This window comes from Mus musculus, chromosome 15, assembly GCF_000001635.26.
Source record: "Mus musculus strain C57BL/6J chromosome 15, GRCm38.p6 C57BL/6J".
Classification (NCBI taxonomy): domain Eukaryota; kingdom Metazoa; phylum Chordata; class Mammalia; order Rodentia; family Muridae; genus Mus; species Mus musculus.
In genome coordinates, this window is record NC_000081.6 from 25332120 (window position 1) to 25353614 (window position 21495).

Consider the following 21495-nt stretch of genomic DNA (forward strand, 5'->3'; position numbering starts at 1 on the left):
TCCTCTCCAGACTGAACCTTATTCAAATGCTAAGAAAATATGTGTCTGAGACCTGGAAATGAAAACGTGAATGCAAACTACCAGGGAGTCTTGTTCTCTGTGGGCGCGTGCATATTGCGTTTGCATATGGAAATCTGGGGTTTCTACTTCCGCAGCCCAGCATTGTGCTCAAACAATAGTTAACCTCTGTGACCCTGCGTTCCCCCAGCAGAGAAGAGATTCTTGGTACCACTGACAGCAACATGCTGGCTTTGCAGAAGAGTAACACAGAGAAAGAGTAGAATAAGAAAGTCCTCCCGAGCCTGGATCAATGAAGGCTACTGTAAAGAGAGAGAGTAAACACATTAAGCTCTATGAGTGCTGCGGTTATGACCTAGAACCCCCGAAAAGGGACTGTCTGCAGAGATTGTCTGGTTGGTCAATACCATGGAGAGGCTGGAATGTTGCAGATCCAAAGGCTAATTACCTTATCTTGGGCTAGCTTTAGCACCCCAGAGCAGCCATTCCTTACTTTGTGTTCCGAGCTAACATCCTGTTACTAACAGATTAAAGATCCTTGGAATCTATTGACCTCACAGGCCCACTAAGTTCCATCAACAGAAAAGGTAAGAATGCCATCAGATGGCACCTTAAGCCTAAACGAAGTCTCCCCCTCTTACCATAGCTGCTTCTCGGATGTACCCACCAACGTACTTTAAACTTGCCTTGATTTACAACTTGGTCTCTTTTGTAAAAACTCATAAAACTGTTTCCGTGTTGGAGCATGGAATTTGGGCTGTTGCTCCAGGGCCGTGGCCATTCAAAATGGCTCCAGAATAAACTCTCTCTTCTTCCCTGTATGCGAGCTGTGGCTTGTGTGTTGACAACCAATCTGTGTAGATACAGCCTCTTTTCTTTTTTCTTTCTTTCTTTCTCTTTTTTTCAGGAATTTTTGGTCACACGGCTTAAATCTGGAATGGCCTCTATAGTCTCATGTTTTGAGAATTTTGGGTCATTTTCTTTGGTAGCCTGTAGAACTTTGAGACCTAAGTCCTAGAAGGGAGATGGAGGTTTGTAGGTAGACGTAGCAGTTAAAAAAAATGGGGGGGGGGCTAGAAGTTGTAGCTACCTCTGGTTCCAGGTTGGTTCTGTTCCACTCTGCTGTTGTGGTGTGAAAAGCTGAACTATATACTCCCTCCACTGTGCCGCTATGCTAAGGGCTCTCAACCTGTGGACCACGACTCCCACAGCTATCCTGTATATCCAGTATTCCCATTGTAATTCATAACAGTAGCAAAATTGCCGTTAAGAAGTAGCAATGAGATTATGTTAAGGTTGGGAGTCACCACAACATGAGGAGCTGTATGAAAGGGTATCAGCGTTAGTAAGGTTGAGACCCACTGCCCTGTGCCTTCCCCATCATAAAAGTCTGTAGTCCCTGAATCAGAGTCATGAAGCTGCCTCAGTCATAACTGTGAGGAAAGTACCAAATACAATGAGAAAATAGTATAGACTGTAGGTTGTGCGGTCTCTCCTACAACTGTTCACGGACTCTGCTAGAAGGAAAGTTGCCACGGACTACAGGCTAAAAGTAAAGACATGCGCCAGACTGTGCTTCAAAGCTGTATGTACCGGCAGACACTGAAACTCATATTTTATACAAATGTCACAGCTCATGAAATAGAAGTCCTTCATTACGCATTATTTGATAATATAACAACCAAGGTGGATGTTGTACCAGCTTCCTGCTCATATGCCCAGCTCTCAGGAAGCTGAGGCAGGAGGAGAGAGCTCCAGACCAGCTGGGCTACATAAGGAAACCCTGAAGACAGAAAGAATGAAAGTTAAAAAAGGAAGAAGGAGGAAGGGAGGGAGGGAGGGGAGGGAGAGAGGCAGAGAGACAGAGAGACAGAGACAGAGAGAGCATTACCAGTCTTGGACCACAGATCACAGAACACCGATTTACACCAGAGATTCTCAAACTTAAACCAGCAGTTGCTGGGAGCAATGAGTTAACAAAAATACTGGGAGACAGAGATGAGGTAAGGTGTGTGCATTTCTTATGGTTCTTGAGGACACTCCTGATGACAAACAACATATGGAGGGATAGCTACCACGGGTTTGAGGCAAAAGGACAAAAAGGAAAAGAGAAAAAAAAATTGCTCATGTTGGCGGGGATCAGATCTCAATAGTCATTTTACATTAATAGTCACCAAACGTTAAGCATAAAATGAGACAGGAAAAAAAAGATTAATATATTAGACTTTCAAAAGTACATTAATTAGTACTATAAAGCCAGGCAGTGGTGGGACACACCTTTAACCCCAGCACTTGGGAGGCAGAGGCAGGTGGACTTCTGAGTTCGAGGCCAGCCTGGTCTACAGAGTGAGTTCTAGGACAGCCAGGGCTACACAGAGAAACCCTGTCTCGAAAACAAAACAAAGCAAACTAACAAAAAGTACTATATGTGGGTTTCCCTGGATAATTCTAGTCCATGGTACAAACTAATCTTAGTACCTCCCTCACCTGTTCTAAACCTTTGTTCGAGGAATTGTAGTTCTGTGAGGCTCAAATACCCGCTAACAATGTGCTGTGCCTTCAATTCCCACACCCACCCCTGCCATCCTTGGTTTCCTAGCAATTATCTCCTCTAATGGACTAGAGAAGTTACCTGGCTCTTATGATTATTCCCAATTATCCGTCCCTGACAGCACTCCTAGATTCTTAGAGCACCAGCCAAAACACAGCAAGAAAAGCATATGTCTATCTCTGTATCTCAGAAACGGAACCTGACAAGGTTGCAAGATTGTTGACTAAATGAATGTATAAACAAAATCCTAATCTATTTAGATGTTAATTTAAAAAGAAGTGTGAGCCCATCTCACACTTCGCAGAACTTTGTACTACTTTTTAAACTGTTGTGTTTTTTTTTATTTTAAGATGTATTTATTTATTTTATTTATGAGTACACTGTCTCTGTCTTCAGACACTCTAGAAGAGGGCATCGGATCTCATTACAGACTGTTGTGAGCCACCATGTGGTTGCTGGGAATTGAACTCAAAACCTCTGGAAAAGCAGTCAGTGCTCTTAACTACTGAGCCATCTCTCTAGCCCCAGAACTTTGTACTTGAAGAGAACTCTGTACTTGTTTACAGACGACATCTCAGAGCCCATAGGAGCAAACCAAGGCTGCAACCTTCTAGAGCTTTATCATCTTAGCTGCAGGTTTGGTCTCTAAGACCACGATTTAACATTAAAAGAGCCAGACGATCCTCTCATTCAACCATTCTTTGATGGACAAGTTCATTATCTATAACTCTGGTTCGGCCCGCCATATCAACTCACTTCAGCCACACCCACCTGCGCAAGACATGCGCAGCATCAAGCCGGTCAACTTCCCAGCACTAAAGAGGGATTCTCAAAGCCGCACTCCTAGCTAACGAGATACTGCCAGTCAGTGGCGGCTGAGGGAAGGAGAGTCATTTTTCTTTGTGGTCACTAGGTAGGTGACCTATGCCCCCATTAGATGGATGCCCCGTATCCACTTGAATATGATCAGCACTAATAATGATAATTAAAAAGAGGACATGGAGTCTTGAGGAAGATAGCTTGGTGAGTCCTGAGAGGTGGAGGGAGGGAGTGGGAAGGAGTACAATCAAGATACGTTGGAGATTATACCTCTAAAATGAAATTTTCAAATTATCAATAAAATATTTTTTGAAAGGTCACACACAAGACAAGAAAGGTGTAACACAAGACGCTATTTCAAACGTAAATAAAACCAAGAGAGGAAAAGTCTTTCCAGTGTCGATACTGTGTCTGACTCAACCTGTCCCAATCAAACGAGGCGCATCACTTTAGCTAAGAAGAAAACTCACGTCAAATTATTTTTAAGCATCTTTCCCAACCTTTTAACGCAATTCTTCATATATCTTCTTTCTAGTAAGACTTTTTCCCTGACTCTGTGAATGGTTTTCATCATAGCAGTGTTTTCAATTTCATGAAAAATAAGATGCTCATATAGTGATGACCCATTGCACTATACAGACCAAATGCTTCTCATCAAAATCTAAAGCCGAAACTTGCCCAGATGCAAAGCCCATGGCAGGCAAAGGACTGAAGGAGCTGAGGGGTTGGCAACCGCATAGGAAGAACAACAATGTCAACCAACCAAAGCTCCCAAGGACTAAACCACCAACCAAAGAGCACACATGGAGGGACCCATGGCTCCAGCCGCATATGTAGCAGAGGATGGCCTTATCTGGCATCAGTGGGAGGGGAGGACCTTGGTCCCATGAAGGCTCGTTGCTCCAGTGTAGGGGAATGCTAGAGTGGTCGGGTGGGAGTGGGTGAGTGCGTGGAGGAGCACCCTCATAGACGCAAAGGGGAGGGGGACAGAAGGGGGATGGGATAGGGAGGTGTGTGGAGGGGCAACCTGGAAGGGGAGCTATCATTTAAATTGTAAACGAATAAATGATTAGTAAAACAAAACAAAACAAAACAAAAAACAAAAAACCAAAAAACAAAAAACAAAGTCCGTGGCAAAACCTTTGTTGATCTTTGAGTTGTGCTAGTTGTGCTACTCATACTGGAGCACAGGAAGAAACCACCCAGAAGCCTGATTTAAGTACAGACTGCTAGGCCAAGACCACAGAGAGTCTGGTTCAAGAGTGCTTGCTGGGTGGAGCCCACAAGTTTGCATTTAAGAGAAATGATCCTTTTTATTTTTTTTCTTTTACTTTTCTTTATTTTTTTTAATATTTTCTTTATTTACATTGCAAATGTTATCCCCTTTCCTGGTTTCCCCTTGGGAAAACCCCCTATCCCCTCCCCACTCCCCTTGCTCACCAACCCACCTACACCTGCTTCCTGGCCTAGGCATTCCCATATATTGGGGCATAGAACCTTCACAGGACCAAGGGCCTCTCCTCCCATTGATGGCCAACTAGGCCATCCTCTGCTACATACACAGCTAGAGCCATGAGTCCCACCATGTGTTTTCTTTGGTTGGTGGTGTATTTTGACAAGGACTGACGTTAGTAACACCAAGACGCCAGAGTGTTTTGTTAAAATACTAACTCAATCCATAGTTTTGTAAAATAAATAAATAATTATTGTTACTTAACAATTTTGTATTCAATAACTTTAAATGGTGACTTTCATTATTGTTTGGCAATTATTTAAAACTTAACAAATTTTAAATGGAGCAGAGGAAAGTCTAAGGTGTTTGAGACAAGCCGGCTCTGAAGACGGCAAGCTTTACAGACCTCCCTATGCACAGCCTTCCGTGCATCGCAGGTGTTTGCTAAGTGTTTTCAGAAAGAGAAAGAGAGAGAGAGAGAGAGAGAGAGAGAGAGAGAGAGAGAGAGAGAGAGAGAGAGAATGAGAGAATGAGAGAATGAGAGAATGAGAGAATGAGAGAATGAGAGAGGCAGACAGGTTGCATGGCCTCACCTAGTTCAATAAATCTGTAGTAAGTAGATCTACTGTCCTGCAGCCATGCGTATTTCAATCCATTCTAGCATAACCATGTAAAGAAAACTTCATCAAACACTGTATTCTCTATTCAGCCTTTCAAAAACACATCACCTAAAACATCACCAGACATCACCATCAAAAGATCTGCCAGACACCGTCAATCTGCCTTGTTCCAGCTGGTGGGGTTTGTTTTGTTTTGTTTTGTTTTTGGTTTGGTTTTTGTTTTTGTTTTTTTTCATTGCAGTAATAAAATATCTGAAAGAAGCAACTTAAAGGAGAAGGAACCTCTTCCGACTGACAGTTTAGAGTAGAGTCTATCAGGGTGGGGAAGGTGGCAGGGTTAATGGCAATTCCCCGCTGTGGCAGCACAAGTAAGAGGCTGCTTGGTTACATCCCTACAGTTTAAGGAACACAGTCTCAAACATGAGCCAGAACCGTGGTAGGCTGAACACATTAAGCCCACCCCCATGACTGCTTTCTTTCAAAGGCTGCAAAGGGTTCTATAACCTCCTACTGCAGCGTTAGGAGCTGGGTGCCAACTGTTGAAACACAAGAGCCTTCAGGGAGAAGTTAAGAGTCAAGCAATAGTGAGACCTTCCTTATCTTCTTGTCTGCCCCTTTCTCCATGAATCTTCCCAAGGACAGATCACTAAGCTCCAGCATACATCCTCCTGCCCGTCCGGCCTTGCAGTGACAAGAAGTTGTTTTCAGACTACAGTCAGATCCTACCATACGTTACCCTGATCCTTCAGCTTACCATTAGGGGATATTCAGAGCAGCAGAAAGGCATTCACAAAGCCTTTATGTCTCTCTATAGCTTATAAAATATTTCCTAGACAACTGCCTGGGAAAGGGGCTCACTGGGCAGGGGCACTTGATGCTCAAGCCTGAAGACCTGACTGGCACAGACACACAAAAAGATGAGAGTGATCTCTCTCTCTCTCTCTCTCTCTCTCTCTCTCTCTCTCTCTCTCTCTCTCTCTCACACACACACACACACACGTACACACATACTCTCAGTGTAGAGTGAGGAGGAGAGAGGAAGGTTGGGGATGTTTGTTGGCTGCCAATCTAACTCCAAGTTCAGTAAGAGATCCTGTCTAGAGGATTCTGTCACATGAGAAGAATGATACCAGGACACCGACACACAATGCATGTACTACATTCACACACGCATTCATGAATCTCTCTCTCTTTCCCTTTCTCTCTGTCTCTCTCTCTCACACACACACACAGACACACAAAGACACACACACACACACACACACACACACACAGAGAGAGAGAGAGAGAGAGAGAGAGAGAGAGAGAGAGAGAGAGAGAGAGAGGCATGCATGCATGCACATACACTAAAATTAATTTCCAACCAAGTATTTTATCTTATACTGTGTCAGACTTACAATAATCGAAGGCCCCTTTCCTATCTCAGCAGTGTCCTTTACAACCCTTTAACTGTATCTCACCTTTCCAAGCAACTAAATAAATGTTCAATTTATGCTAATTTAGGGTCAGCTTCATAGACTGCCACCTATCAGCCATCTGTCCCTCTGCCATCATTTTTATGAATTATAACGCAGCCAATGATTCCAGCAACAAATCTAAGAGGCTACTTTTCCGTATTTTATTGCCTGTAAATTTTATAGGAAAGGAAATTGAGCCCTAGAACTTTAACTAATTTACACAATGGACTGATAGTCAGAAGAATTATAGCCCTGTCCTGGTTTTCATCCTGCCTATTTGATCAAAGTTAAAACTTTAAAGAAATATCCATCCTGTGCACATAGGTGACAAGAGGGGGAAGTAAATTTTAATCCTGGGAGGAGGCGGAAAGTCACACAGAAGGATACAATATATACTCATATGCAAATAATGAATGAATATATAATGTATGATTATAAACATGAGCTTTAATATATAAAAAACACATGGTTACAAATAATATGAAACATTTAAGAAAAGTCTTAAATATATTGGAAATTAATCATGTATTCCAGAACGTAGGATAAAATAAAGGAAAATATATTTTGTATGAGAACATAGCAGAAATATCCCCAAAAAGACCAAGGAGGGGTTATTTATATACTGGTCACATTTATAACAATGACCTTTAAGATTCTTTAGAAATTCAACTCAATTTTTGCTTTTGCTGCAAAATGGTATGTGTCCCACAGTCTGCACACGATAAATGTTTGTTGAGCAGAATTTAAATTGCTTGACTTTGGCAAGATTATTTCTTTTTCATAATACTCAGAGGGGAAAGAAATCATTAAATAGATTTTCACCCTGTCTTTCATAAATGTCTTTATAGAGCTGCCCTGGTTGAGTTTCCCTTGGCAAGATTGCTGTTTTGCTCTCTCTGTTGGATCCCTCTTCTCTGGTCTTTGGATTAGCACAGTCAGTAAGAGAGAACTGCCACTTAGATATATGTATTTACGTGTGTTTGTGTTTGGGCTTTTTGAAACCCAGGAGAGCTGGAGGTAGAGGCCAAAGGCCTGAGAAGAGACGACAGTAAAATAGGTAGAGAGCAATGTCTCAGTTCAGGCAAGAAGGGAGTTCAATTTTCTTCTACTTTTGAAAAAGGCAGAGTCTTACCTTGGCAGGCCAAACTAACCTGGAACCCGTCAGTCAGCACAAGCTGACCTTAAACTAAATATACCCCCTATTTTAGCACCCTGAGTGCTGGGATTCTAACAGCACGGGGCCCGATATCATTCATACACCCCCTCAGGAAATGAGTGATGTTCAGCGCCTGTTATGTGCTAGGCAGGACTTAAGGCACAACTGTGAATAAAAATAATAAAGTGCATGACGTCATCGAAGTTCTATTCCATTAAGAGCAGAAGCATAACAACAGCAGAAGATAGATGATCGATAAGTATGTATGTAGATAGATGACTGAGAGATGACAGATAGATAGATAGATAGATAGATAGATAGATAGATAGATAGATAGATAGATAGATAGATGATACATAGATATATAGATTAGATAACTTATTAAGAATGCTTAAAAAATTTAAAGAAAAATAAGCAAGAAACAAAAGCGGTGGCCATCTGTGACAAAGAGGCCACTAAGGCCATATGGACCTTTGATTAGAGGCCTGAAGTGAGGCCAACCCCACACTTCATCTTATCTGCAGCAAGCCAATACGGCATGTGTCAAGTTGACAATGAAAAGCATGAAGACCAGGTGTATGGAAAGTTAGATTGCTGTTTTGTATTTCAGCTTCCCTTCTTCTTTTAATCATTATTGAAGAGAAATTTGTGTCACATAAGATGAATCCCTCCCAAGTCTAGAATTCAGTTGTGTTTAGCACAATCACCCTTTGGTGTAACCAAAGGTCTATTTCTGCCCAGTTCTAGAATATTTGCATCAACTAAAAAGAAAGCCCCAGTTCTACCTGCAGTCCCTTCCCATCCCCGACCCCTCCAGCCTTCAGAAATCGTCAATCTACTTTGTGCCTGTGGATTTGCTTATTCTCAGTACATCACATCGATGGGGCTCATTCAAGATGCAACCTTTTGTGACTTTGTTTTAGTCTCACTTCTTAAATAATGTCTTCAAAGTTTCTTCAGGGCCACTGTAACACCTACCTCATTCCTTTCCTAACCAAATAGCACATACTCCATCACATGGATCCACAATAACTTCCTGTCGACTGGTCCACCGATAAACAATGTCTGAGTTGTCTAAACCCTTTGCTTATTATGAATAATGATACCATGAAAATTTGTATATAAGTACTTGATATTTGTTTTCAGGTATATTCCTCTTATTTTAATGATGTATTCATTAGCTTTTGCCTGCATATATTTATGTCCACCATGTACACGCCTTCTGTCCACAGAGACCACAAGAGTGCACCACCTTTCCTGGAGCTGAAGTTACAGAAGGTTATGAGCTACTGTGTTGGTTCTGGAAACAAGACCTAGGGTCCTCTGCAAAAGCAGCAGAATACTTATTTGCTGAGGTATCTCTCCAGCCCCTCAACTTCATTCTTTTCACTCCCCCCCCCCCTTAATACATGTGTAAATCTATTTCAAGTCACATTGACAATCTGGAAATATATAAAAATGATTCCCCCATCTCCCAGGATCAAATAAATATATTTGAGCCTTAAATCAGTACCCAGTCCAAATGATAGTTAATATTGTCAATAGCAACAATACTAAAAAGCATACCACTAAATATAATGTTCAGAGAGTATTGCTCCACACTGGAGGGCAAGAAGGAGTCGGAGCAAACCTTTATGGAGAAATAAGCTATTCACAAACTTCCCCTACAAGGATTCGCTTCCAGTGGTTGGAGAAATCAGCAAATCGCTGGGCCGGCGGGGTCATTAATCTCATCATACAAGGAAGTGACACCTTGCACTCAGATTTACCAGTGGACTTCATCTGGAGTTTGCTCTGGAATTGCAGAAATATTGTTGTAAAGAGCAGGCAAAAAGAGAATGCTGCTGCTTCTGATTGTATCATCTGGCATTAAATTGATCTCTCCTTTATTTACTTAGCACACAACTGCTGAAATCACTCACTGCTGGAAGTATTATCACACAGGACTGACCCCAGCCCATCCTTTGCCATCTAAAGCCAACAGCATGTAAGCAAATTGCAACAGTAAAAATTCCAGTTTTATCTAAAGCTTTGTAACTCCGCAATTGGTCACTTGATGATGATTTCAAAGGTTTGGCTTTGAGAGATGTTCTGAGCTCAGACTTTAGATCATCTTTGTCTCCCTGGAACTTAGTTGTCTACCTCCAAGGGGATAGGGCTAGTACCATGCTACTTTCTAAATATACATTGTTCTCTTTTTCTGACCCCTGAAACTCACCAAAGATGGCAGGGCTCACACTGAATTGAAGTGAATCCACCTAGTCAATCGAATTAAAATGCCTGTATTCTGCAAGGCACTGAAGACTATGCTTAAAATTCTAGCATCAGCTCTGTCTTTAAGGAAAGAAGAAAAAAGTCCACTAAGAACTTATTATATGATCATTTACTATACAGTACTTGAGGGGAAAATTGTGTTCACTCGAGTAATTTCAATGTTTCCTTCTACCAGAAGCTAATTTTAAATCCTTCAGAATGACTGAATGGCTGTTTTAAAAGAGAGAGAAAGAGAGAGAGACCATCTTCCCTCAACACGCTAAGCATTTCGCTTTAGAATTTGCACAATCCTCACTAATGCATTTGCTATCAGGGCTTCCCCCAGTTGCAGAGACCGAAGCAAGCATTATATCTGGAAGTGTATGGCTCTGCCTTTTCAACTGATCATTTTGCGAAACAGTTGGAATTATTCAGAAAATTCTCCCGAAATGTTAAAAACAGAGTACCAAGCAGTCTTCACTTTTGCACTTGAGTGGCTCAGCTGAGCAATCAACATAGCTTAGGTCAAACTCCAAACAAGATAAGTGTCATTATATGCAACATTTCTCTACAAGAAAAATACCTCTTAACCTTTTAGACTCATTGACAGATTGTGTGTGTGCGTGTGTATGTGTGTGTGTGTGTGTGTGTGTGTATCCACGTATGCATGTGTGTATGCATGTGTGTATGTGCATGTATATATGTCACATGCAAGTGAGTCTGAGGGTATATGATCCTATAAACACGTATGTAGAGGCCAGAGGACCACCAGAGTCGCTTATCATCCTCATGACCAAGCCTTCTCCTGAACTGAAGTCTCTTTGTTTTGACGAGGCTGGCTGGCCAGTGAGCTCCCAGAATGTATTTGTCTTCCTGCCCAGCGCTAGGGTTTCAAGTCCCTGCATCCACACCTGCCCTCTTTGCCGGACATTTGAACTCACACCCTCTTGTTTGTTCAGTGGGCACCCTTACCAACTGAGTCATCACCCTAACCTCCCCCTTTGTGGACCTGGACTCAGTAAACCACCCCAGGTGCACAAACAGGCAGTCTGTGGTACACTGTGCCTGAGATATGGACTTTTCTGTGCCCTACCTAGAAAGTCTCCAAGAGAAAGGATTCGCATGGCTGACCATTAATGTTTTGGCGCTGGGTGAATAAGCAAAGGGGCCACATGCTCCATTCCTGTTCGTTGCTGAGCAAATAGGCTTAGTAAATGTCCCTTCTTAGAACTTGACAACCCAAGGGACACGTGGTTGCCAGGACTACAAAGACTAACAGAGGGATTTCAGTCCTTTGTGCGCAAGTATTTTAGATCAGTCTGGGGAATAAAATAAGATAAAAAATAAATAAATAAAAGCGACGCTTCTGTAAGAAAAAGCCATTTTCACCTAGTTCAAACCTACCCTGTTGGTTTTCCCTTCACAGAGCTCTACAAACCTTACCAGCTAGCAGTCAGCTTAACACTATCAGGATTTCTGTAAGTGTTCTGTTGTTAAAGCCATATCCTTGTGGGTTTAATTACAAAATAAGCAAGACAGCTTGGGTAAATACGCTGCAGCAAGAAATACAGACTCTTCCGCATGATGGATGGTGGTCCTTTTAAAACTCGGCTCCGGGTCCTCTCTCCCACCAGTGTAAGTGGAGTGGGGATAGACTGGCAGGTTCTGGATGCTTTAATTTAAAAAATAAAAATACAAAGAAATCATTCCCATGGCTAGTCTCCCAAATATGTAAATTCAGAGTCCTTAAGTCCTGCTGTGGCCTCTCAATAGAGTGCCTGCCCTTACTCTTATTGTGGGCTGATATTGAATATCAACAAGAGCAAACACCTTTGCAAATGAATGCATTGGAGGCAAGAGGTTCAGTTTCGTGAGACTGAGTAGAGAAACCACTGTACCACAGTTTTCAGAAGAAATCACGAGTCTGAGTGTTACAACAGTGGCCATGTCAATGGTGACCTTTAGGGAGGAGCTTATGCTCTCAACTGCCTTGACTGCCCAGCTGAGCTCAGAAAATCTGTCTGAGCACAGTGGCGAACTCATTTAAATACCCAGCATTTGGAGACAAGTGAAGAACAGAAGGCTCAAGGCTGATAAGGCATTTTAGTTACTTTCTCTGTTGCTGTGATACAATGGGCAAAAGCAACTTAAGGGAGAAAGGAGGGATTTTTTGTGCCTCACAGTTTAAGAGCACAGTCTATCATAGCAAGGAAGTGTAGGCAGCCAGAGCCTAAGGTGGCTGGTCACATCACAGCCCACATCTGGAAATGGACAGAGATGAAAACATGCCAGTGCCCAGCTCCCACTCTCTGAGTCTACAATCTGAACTCTCAGCCGAAGAATGGTGTCACTCACACTGGGCGGGTCTTCCCAGCTCAACTCAAGTAATCAGCATGATCCCCCAAAGCCTACCTTCTAGGGGGTTCTAAATCATGTCAAGTTAGCAGTTAACATTAACCACCATCCAAAGAGATTAGAAAAAGTTAGGAAAAAAAAAAAGAAGAAGAAGAAAATCAGTGTTCTCAGCGGCTACCTGAGAATGGTATAGCTAGGTGTCTGTCAGCAGGCTCATGGGCCTCAGGAGTACACCAGGTTGGCCTAGGGAATGGAACGCTTGGTGTTCTTCCATCTGTTGTACAGTTACCTTGATTAGCACAAAGCACCCGCCACAAAGCCAACTAAGAGTAGCTAAGAAATCCAAAGATCATTAAAAGTTAAACTGTGAGGCTCCTGAGGCGTGTCTCAAATACAAAAGGAAGATGATTTTTTTACCTCAAGGGTGACAAGGTAACTCTTCCAGTACTTGAACTAAAGGCAAGAACCTTACAAAAGAGTTCATATGAGAACAACAAATTCATCTTTAGCAGTAGAAATTACTCACATACTATACGGCATCATACGTGAACATATGTCATTTTGTCAGTTTAAACAAGTCTCTCCTGGGTTCAATAACCAGAGCTTCATAAAGTAAAATGAGAAAGCAAATAATTTCCATTCATTCATTTATTTAAAGTAAACAGTTTTTAAAAGAAAGTGTCATATATCAAAAATACTTCTTTTGTTCTACAAAATCTATTCCGACTTTCCTAGTTCAATGATTTAGTCAAATGCATGTTCTCTGTAGATATGGCCAGTCTTAGATTTAATCTAACTAGAATGCTCTTCATACAGTCCTAAATTTGCCCCCAAACTATATTTTATAGCTAAGAAAGTTTGTAAGCTCTATAGGACACTAACTGAACCTTTATTTCATTCTGCTATAAATCCAAAAGTTCTCTGTCTCTGCCTTTCTCTGTGTCTCTGTGACTCTGTCTCCCTCCCTCCCTCCCTCCATCCGTCCGTCTGTCCATTCGTCTGTCCGTCTAGATAGATAGATAGATAGATAGATAGATAGATAGATAGATAGATCTCCCCCATTCACTCCAGACTTCACATACATTCAACACATCCTCTACCACTTAGCTTCATCCTCAGCATACAGCACATGTCTATGATTAAAGGGAAATATATTGCTTTCCAGAGTTATATTATCACAATATGTTATTACCATTTAATGTGCTTCCTGTTGCTTAGTAAACTATGCCCAAACTGGGGATGAAACAGGTTTATTCTATTTGATCATTTGCAGTCCATCATTGAGGGAATTCATAGCAGGAATTCAAGCAGGGTAGGAACAACGGAGCAGACGTGGAAGCAGAAACCATGAAGGAACTCTGCTCACTGGCTTTCTCCTATTCAATTGCCCTTTCCTAGATGAGCCAGGCCCACCTGCCTAGGGATGGTATTGTCCACATTAGTCTAGGTCCTCCTACATCAACTAACAATCAAAAAACTATGTTCCACAGACATGCCTACAAGCCAATCTGATCGAGGAAATTCTTCAACTGGGATTCCTTCTTCCAAGGCATGTCAAGTTGACAACCAAGATTAAGCTATTACAATTACATACACATTTGTTATACAATATAACTGTAGTAATCCATCTTGAATTTGTATCTTAATAAGCATCTTTGTCTTAAATATATTCTTGACTAGAAGCAGGTCACGAGGAATGGGGAACAGCTCATGGTGGGGTGACAGATTCTAATGTACACCAGATCTCTCTGGCAAAACTTTTATGTTTGGCTCATACATGTTAAGTGCTACATTAACTTACATATAAAAATTCTGAAAACTTCAAGTGAAAAACTTAATTCAAAATCTCCTTGTGAAGAAAAAAACATGGTCACTTAGGACCTACATCCACTTACAGCATCTGTAGGACTGAGCTGCAGCTGACTAGAAGCAGTTTACCACAGTCCCTACACCCTTCCGGGCTCTAGCTACTGCATCTCCTGGCTGTCTGGATGAAGCAGTAAGACACAATAAGAGTCCATGCTTCCATGTAACTGGGAATAAAGGCATAGGTGGTCACAGATGAAAGTTCTGCATTTCTACACTGTGTGTGAAGCACAATGTAATATGCTAGCACAATTGCCTACTTAATATCAAAGACTGATGCGACTTTCCTTGGTGCCAGGAGATAGAAGGATGATCGGAGGGAGGGGAAGGCACTCTTCATAATAGCATATCCACAGAGAACAATGAATATCTGCTCCGCAAAATAAAAAGGAGCTGACCTGTGAATGACACCAAGCATGCCTGAAGCTGTTCTTTGTGACTCCATTGTCTTTATGCTGGGCAGACATTTTGCCGTGCTATGTAGCCCAAGGACACTATCAAGGGTTTCTGAATCATGTGACTCCACTTGAACTTGAGCTGGGAGGTAGCAGCTCCTTATAGCTGACTGCCTTTTCCTTCCTCGCTTAGTTCCTACCCCCAACCCCTCCCCATGTGTGGTTTTTCTTCATGGGTTCAGTTACTCACAGGCAAATATAGCTTGAGAATATTTAATGGTACAATCTAAAAGCAAGCAATTCATAAGCTTTAAGCTGTATGAGTAGCATGATAAATTTTCCCTGGTCTGTCTACTCCATTTTAACTGAAAATATCTCTTTGTGTAGCCTCTATATAATACCCAATCTTTATATAATACCTAGCCTCTATAAAATACTCATCTCTATATAATACCCATCTCTATATAATACCAAACCTCTATATAACACTCACCTCTATATAATACCCCACCTCTATGTAATGCCCAACCTCTATATAACACTCAAACTCTAAATAATACCCAGCCTCTATATAATACTCACCTCTTAGTTGCTCTTGATTATTAGAACAACTGTTTGAATACCTCAGTGTTCATCTGCACTGGCCCTAGGACACCAGAATAGTGTTTGTCTTGTTCTTACAGTATATTTTTATAATTGTTCTGGTTTTACTATTATTGTTTATAATCTCATACTGTGCTTAATTTCTTAATTAAATTTGATCATGTGTATGATGTATGGAAAGGTCTATCTTATAGATGATACAATGCTATCTGTGATTGGCCTTGGAGATGAACAGAGTATGGTACTGAATAATGGGGCCCTAAGTGTTTCACTTGCTCCATTATCTTAGAGCATTGCTAGGCCAATTGCTAGAACTAAAAACTCCTAGACATCCATGTGTGGGCTTCATGACAAGAATTTTCTTGTATTGCCTTCCTAGTTTTCTTCTATGTATTTATTGACCCATCTTATGATGTCTCATAAGCCTGATCCCACTGTCCCCAGATAAGAGTGATGTCAGGATACTAATCCATTCATTAAAAGTTCTACTTTGTCTTCACAAAATACACTGCATATATTTCTCGTGTACAACTGTTGGAAATATGAGTGAGTATGGCCAGCAGAAGGTTCCACTGGGTAACTGTTCTTAACATAAACTACAAATTAAAAGGATGCTTCCCCATTGTGTGAGAGAGATCCAAAATAAAATGTCTACTTTTCATTGTCTAGACACATTTATAATAAAAATGTTTAAGATGATCCAACCCCATTTCCAGTCAGTCCTATTTTCATTTTATGGGGAAATTTTAAACTGGTTGTTCAGCACCTTGCCATTAGCATAGCAATAATACATCATGGACTTTGGCAGCTCAAACGGGTAAAGAAAGCAACGGCAACCATAGTGCCCACCCCTTCACTGCACTGATTACCGTGGCTGAGTTATTTCCCAACACATTGATGTGTGAATCATTCCCACCTAGCTCTGTCGGTATAAGTAACACAGGCACACACATGTGTTCTGGCCACTGGTTTGTCCACATACAAACTTAAACTATTCTAAAAGTCATGCTCTTCGATATCTCTGTCTTGTTTTTCTCCCTTTCCTGTGTTTAGTAAATATGAGCGGACCCTCTATGTTCTCACATGAACCTATTGTCTGCAGTGACACTCCCTCCTAAGCCCAGTCAGTGTTTCTCTGGAATGTTGCCCTTTCAGAGGTCTGACTAACTAGACAAACAGGTGATGAGTCTCCAGGCCTATTTGTAATACAAATAATAGTCTTTTGTCTTAATTTAATATATTAGCCATTGAGAATAGAGAGTAAACCTTATAAAGACCAAAAGTTTAATTCCCCCAGGGCTGTGGTATGGGAACATATCTCTTAGTCTAGAAGTCAAAGTTTCAGAAAATCCAGCCATCTTGAATACAAACAAGTAAGCAGAAATAAGTTTAGGGCACTAGCATAAGAAACCGGGAGAGAGAACTAAATCAGAAAGCAAGCCTACCTCTCTGGTTGCTTTCAGGACATACATCCAGCACGGTCGGGCCCAGTTTTTGGTCTTTCCCCACTGCAGTAATTCCAGAGAAGTAATGGAGGAAGTAGACCCAGATGTGAACCAATCCCATAACATGAAGAATTTCAGTCTCCCAGCTCCTGCCAAATCAGGGATAGAGCCAAGGGCAGCAAAAGCTCATATTTGGAGAATTCGACAAACTACGTCCACTCCAGGCAAACCTCCTCGGTGTTATAAGATATATGGATCTGTATAGGTCTTGGGGGAAGGTATCCTGAAACAGGTAACAGTTGGATTTTTCAGGCAGTGTCTGAACAGAATTTTAGAAGCTTTAGTTAGCTACAGATAGAACCCTTCTTCTGGCAATGGGCCAAGGACCAAGAAGCAGACTCTGTAAAAGATGAGGAGGTCTAGTTTAAATTCAATTCTGGAGAAGCAAAGCTGAGGGGCGGGACATAAATTAAGGGATGTGTTTCTGATCCTAAGTGGGGTTGAGGGGTAGATTGTGTCACAAGCCAAAGCCAGTGCCCTCACTAGCTTTAGTGCTGGACTTTCATAGTCTGAGCTCCCTGAGAAGAGGACTGGTCCTTTACCCAGGGAACAAGGATCAATATGTGGGAACAGAGTCTTCTCGAGGAGTAAAATGAGTAAGAAAGGAACCCAGTAGGAGCTGCTCAGGCGAGGAACAGTGCTATTGGGATCTGATTCTTGCATGGGATGATCATTTTGAAGCCCTTCCAATCCAGTGGATGAGTTGTGAATATGTGGTTCTTCAACGGCAAGGAATGTATTTTAGTTGCTTCCCTTTGAGAAGTGTGCACAAAGATAAAGACGTGGAAAAAACTATGAGCTTTCATTTGAACCCATTTCTACCACAGTCCTGTGTAGATGTTTCGTGTATGGGGTTGATTTTAGTCATGTTTAGGGTTAAGAAAATAATAACGCTACAAATAACTGAAGATACAAAAGCTGTCATTTAGGGATCATTTTTTTGGGAAAATAGGCAACATCCGTTTTACCACTTAAGATTATCAGTCATTCAAATATAGACAGTACGTGGTACTGCTTTTAAAGCATCATTCTGGGACAATTAGACATGCACCTCTGACAGATGTTTTCAGAAAGAGCTCACACCCAGTTGTGTAGAATAACAGTAATTACCTGAAATCCCCTGAAGCCCTGTATGAAGCAAGGACCAGCAACACAACACCTCCTGTGGAGGGGACTAATATCCAACATATATAAAGAACTCAAGAAGGTGGACTTCAGAAAATCAAATAACCCCATTAAAAAATGGGGCTCAGAACTGAACAAAGAATTCTCACCTGAGGAATACCGAATGGCAGAGAAGCACTTGAAAAAATGTTCAACATCCTTAATCATCAGGGAAATGCAAATCAAAACAACCCTGAGATTCCACCTCACACCAGTCAGAATGGCTAAGATCAAAAATTCAGGTGACAGCAGATGCTGGCGTGGATGTGGAGAAAGAGGAACACTCCTCCATTGTTGGTGGGAGTGCAGGCTTGTACAACCACTCTGGAAATCAGTCTGGCGGTTCCTCAGAAAACTGGACATAGTACTACCGGAGGATCCAGCAATACCTCTCCTGGGCATATATCCAGAAGATGCCCCAACAGGTAAGAAGGACACATGCTCCACTATGTTCATAGCAGCCTTATTTATAATAGCCAGAAGCTGGAAAGAACCTAGATGCCCCTCAACAGAGGAATGGATACAGAAAATGTGGTACATCTACACAATGGAGTACTACTCAGCTATTAAAAAGAATGAATTTATGAAATTCCTAGCCAAATGGATGGACCTGGAGGGCATCATCCTGAGTGAGGTAACACATTCACAAAGAAACTCACACAATATGTATTCACTGATAAGTGGATATTAGCCCCAAACCTAGGATACCCAAGATAAAAGATATAATTTGCTAAACACATGAAACTCAAGAAGAATGAAGACTGAAGTGTGGACACTATGCCCCTCCTTAGATTTGGGAACAAAACACCCATGGAAGGAGTTACAGAGACCAAGTTTGGAGCTGAGATGAAAGGATGGACCATGTAGAGACTGCCATATCCAGGGATCCACCCCATAATCAGCATCCAAACGCTGACACCATTGCATACACTAGCAAGATTTTATTGAAAGGACCCAGATGTAGCTGTCTCTTGTGAGACTATGCCGGGGCCTAGCAAACACAGAAGTGGATGCTCACAGTCAGCTAATGGATGGATCATAGGGCTCCCAATGGAGGAGCTAGAGAAAGTAGCCAAGGAGCTAAAGGGATCTGCAACCCTATAGGTGGAACAACATTATGAACTAACCAGTACCCCGGAGCTCTTGACTCTAGCTGCATATATATCAAAAGATGGCCTAGTCGGCCATCACTGGAAAGAGAGGCCCATTGGACTTGCAAACTTTATATGCCCCAGTACAGGGGAACACCAGGGCCAAAAAGGGGGAGTGGGTGGGCAGGGGAGTGGGAGTGGGTGGATATGGGGGACTTTTGGTATAGCATTGGAAATGTAAATGAGTTAAATACCTAATAAAAAATGGAAAAAAAAAAAGAAAAAAAAATGTCAGTCTTCTGGCCAACCTCAATCCCACTGACTCAAAATCAGAAATTTAGCAAAAGTTCCAGGTGATCTATATGCATTTAAAATCTGAGAAATGCTCTGAGCTATATACCAATCCACTTACCTCTTTTGCGTCATTTAAAAAAAAAAAAACCTTTGGAAAAATATGTAGAAAAGGCTGCTTCATAATTCTCATCAGCCGCCTTTAAACACCCCCCCCCTCCCCACTCTCGCACCTGAAGCAGTAACGTTTTCTCTTGTTTAGCTAACCAGTAATGAGAAACCCAGCTGAAAGACGGTAAGGTTCATGGACTCAAGAAAAGCCTTCAAGGACTAGCGAGAAGCCAAAAGGCAAAATGAGGGCTGGCAGAGAGCTGGAAGCAGAGGTCACCCGCGTGAGGTGTGCATATAACCAGATCTTCTGCTTCAGAAGTCACAAAGGTCCCTCCTTGGACCTTGACTGCTGACTGGGTGCTTATGTGATTTGCCGACTTCTTCTGCTCTTGATTTTCTAGTTTTGGGGGACTTGTTCTTTGTAAGCCTGCTGTGTGCAGTACCCCGCCTGCTATTTTTACTCCAGAATCTTGATTCCCTTAAGTCCTTAAGGCTCAAACAAAATTATCTTTTCTGTCATCTTCAAACTCACTCATGTATATGCTAGAATGAAGCGCTTATATCTCCTCTGTCAACTATATGAAATTCTAAATTCATTAATTTACAAGATAAAACTTGTATTACTATAAGATATAGGATTGGTTCATTGACAAAGTCAAAAATGACCCTACATGATAATTCAACGTCAAGGTTGTTCCCACCGACAGTACTATGGCCTGGACAGTCAGAGTAACCTTATTTTTCCTAAAAAATTGTCTCTAGTACTTGAAATTTAAACACTGAGAGTTATTTTCACTTAAAGTTTTTGTCTCCTTTTACAGGGCAAGTGTGTTTGGGAGAGAAAAGATGCCATAGTACATAAGTTATTCGTGTCTCAGCTAATACATTTAAAATGCTTAGTGTACAGAAATGTTCAAGGTACTGGGGATAAGAAGATTACAAGTGTTCTCAGCTCCAGAGTACTCAGAGCCATTGGGGCAGGGCTCATGATTCAGGAACATTGATGGTTTAGATACAAGGGAGTTTTGTGTGAGTGAAGAGGTTGCCCCTTAGTTCCTGCTGCAGACATGACAAGCAGAGACCAAGGACAGAGAGAATGAGTTGGCAGTTCCATACACTCTGAATGTGTGGGGCATGGCATGCAGGGATGAGTAACAGGAAGGAAAAGAGTTCCAGGGGCAGGGGCACCTCTGGGGCACAGTGAGGAGAGTGAGGAGGGATTGACACAGCTTGGCACAGCTAGAGGTGGGAAGAACCAGAACTATCCATTTTCTTTCATCTCTTACAGTGTTCTGCCTACTGTGCTTTAGATCAATTCTACTTTGTTCTGATGACAACCTAATGAGATAAATCATTATTATACCCATTTTCTAGATAAGGATGATAAATTTAAAAGAGATTCTGTGCCTTTCTCTAAGTAATTGAGCTGTAAAGCATTGGAGACAACTTCAAACCAGAACCTGGATAGCATCTTCTAAGTGTGGGCAAAGGGAAGGTGAAAATGAAGAAAGAATAAGACCTAGGAGACATAAGATGGTGTCTTACTAAAACAAAGCTAGGACTATGAGAAAATGAGGGAGTCCTTCCTTTCTTCTTATTAAGATAGATCAAGCTCTGCAGAAGACAAATTCACCACCCTTCTCAGAAGCATGGTAAGACCATTCTACTATCCATTTAACCACCCTCTACTAATGTCCTGTAAATCAAATATTTGCTCATTGAGTCCAGGGCTCACAATCCGACGTGAGACTGATCACATAACGTTTGTATTTTCTCCTCCCAGACCC

The 21495-nt window shown here is 41.7% G+C and overlaps 1 long non-coding RNA gene across 1 annotated transcript; it reads left to right on the plus strand.

Annotated features, from left to right (window-relative positions):
- The first annotated feature begins 225 nt into the window (after positions 1-225).
- Positions 226-11972, plus strand: Gm36555. The gene is made up of 4 exons (XR_875081.2): positions 226-605; positions 9307-9429; positions 9973-10061; positions 11754-11972. It is a non-coding gene; the product is annotated as a predicted gene, 36555 (long non-coding RNA).
- The last annotated feature ends 9523 nt before the right edge of the window (positions 11973-21495 follow it).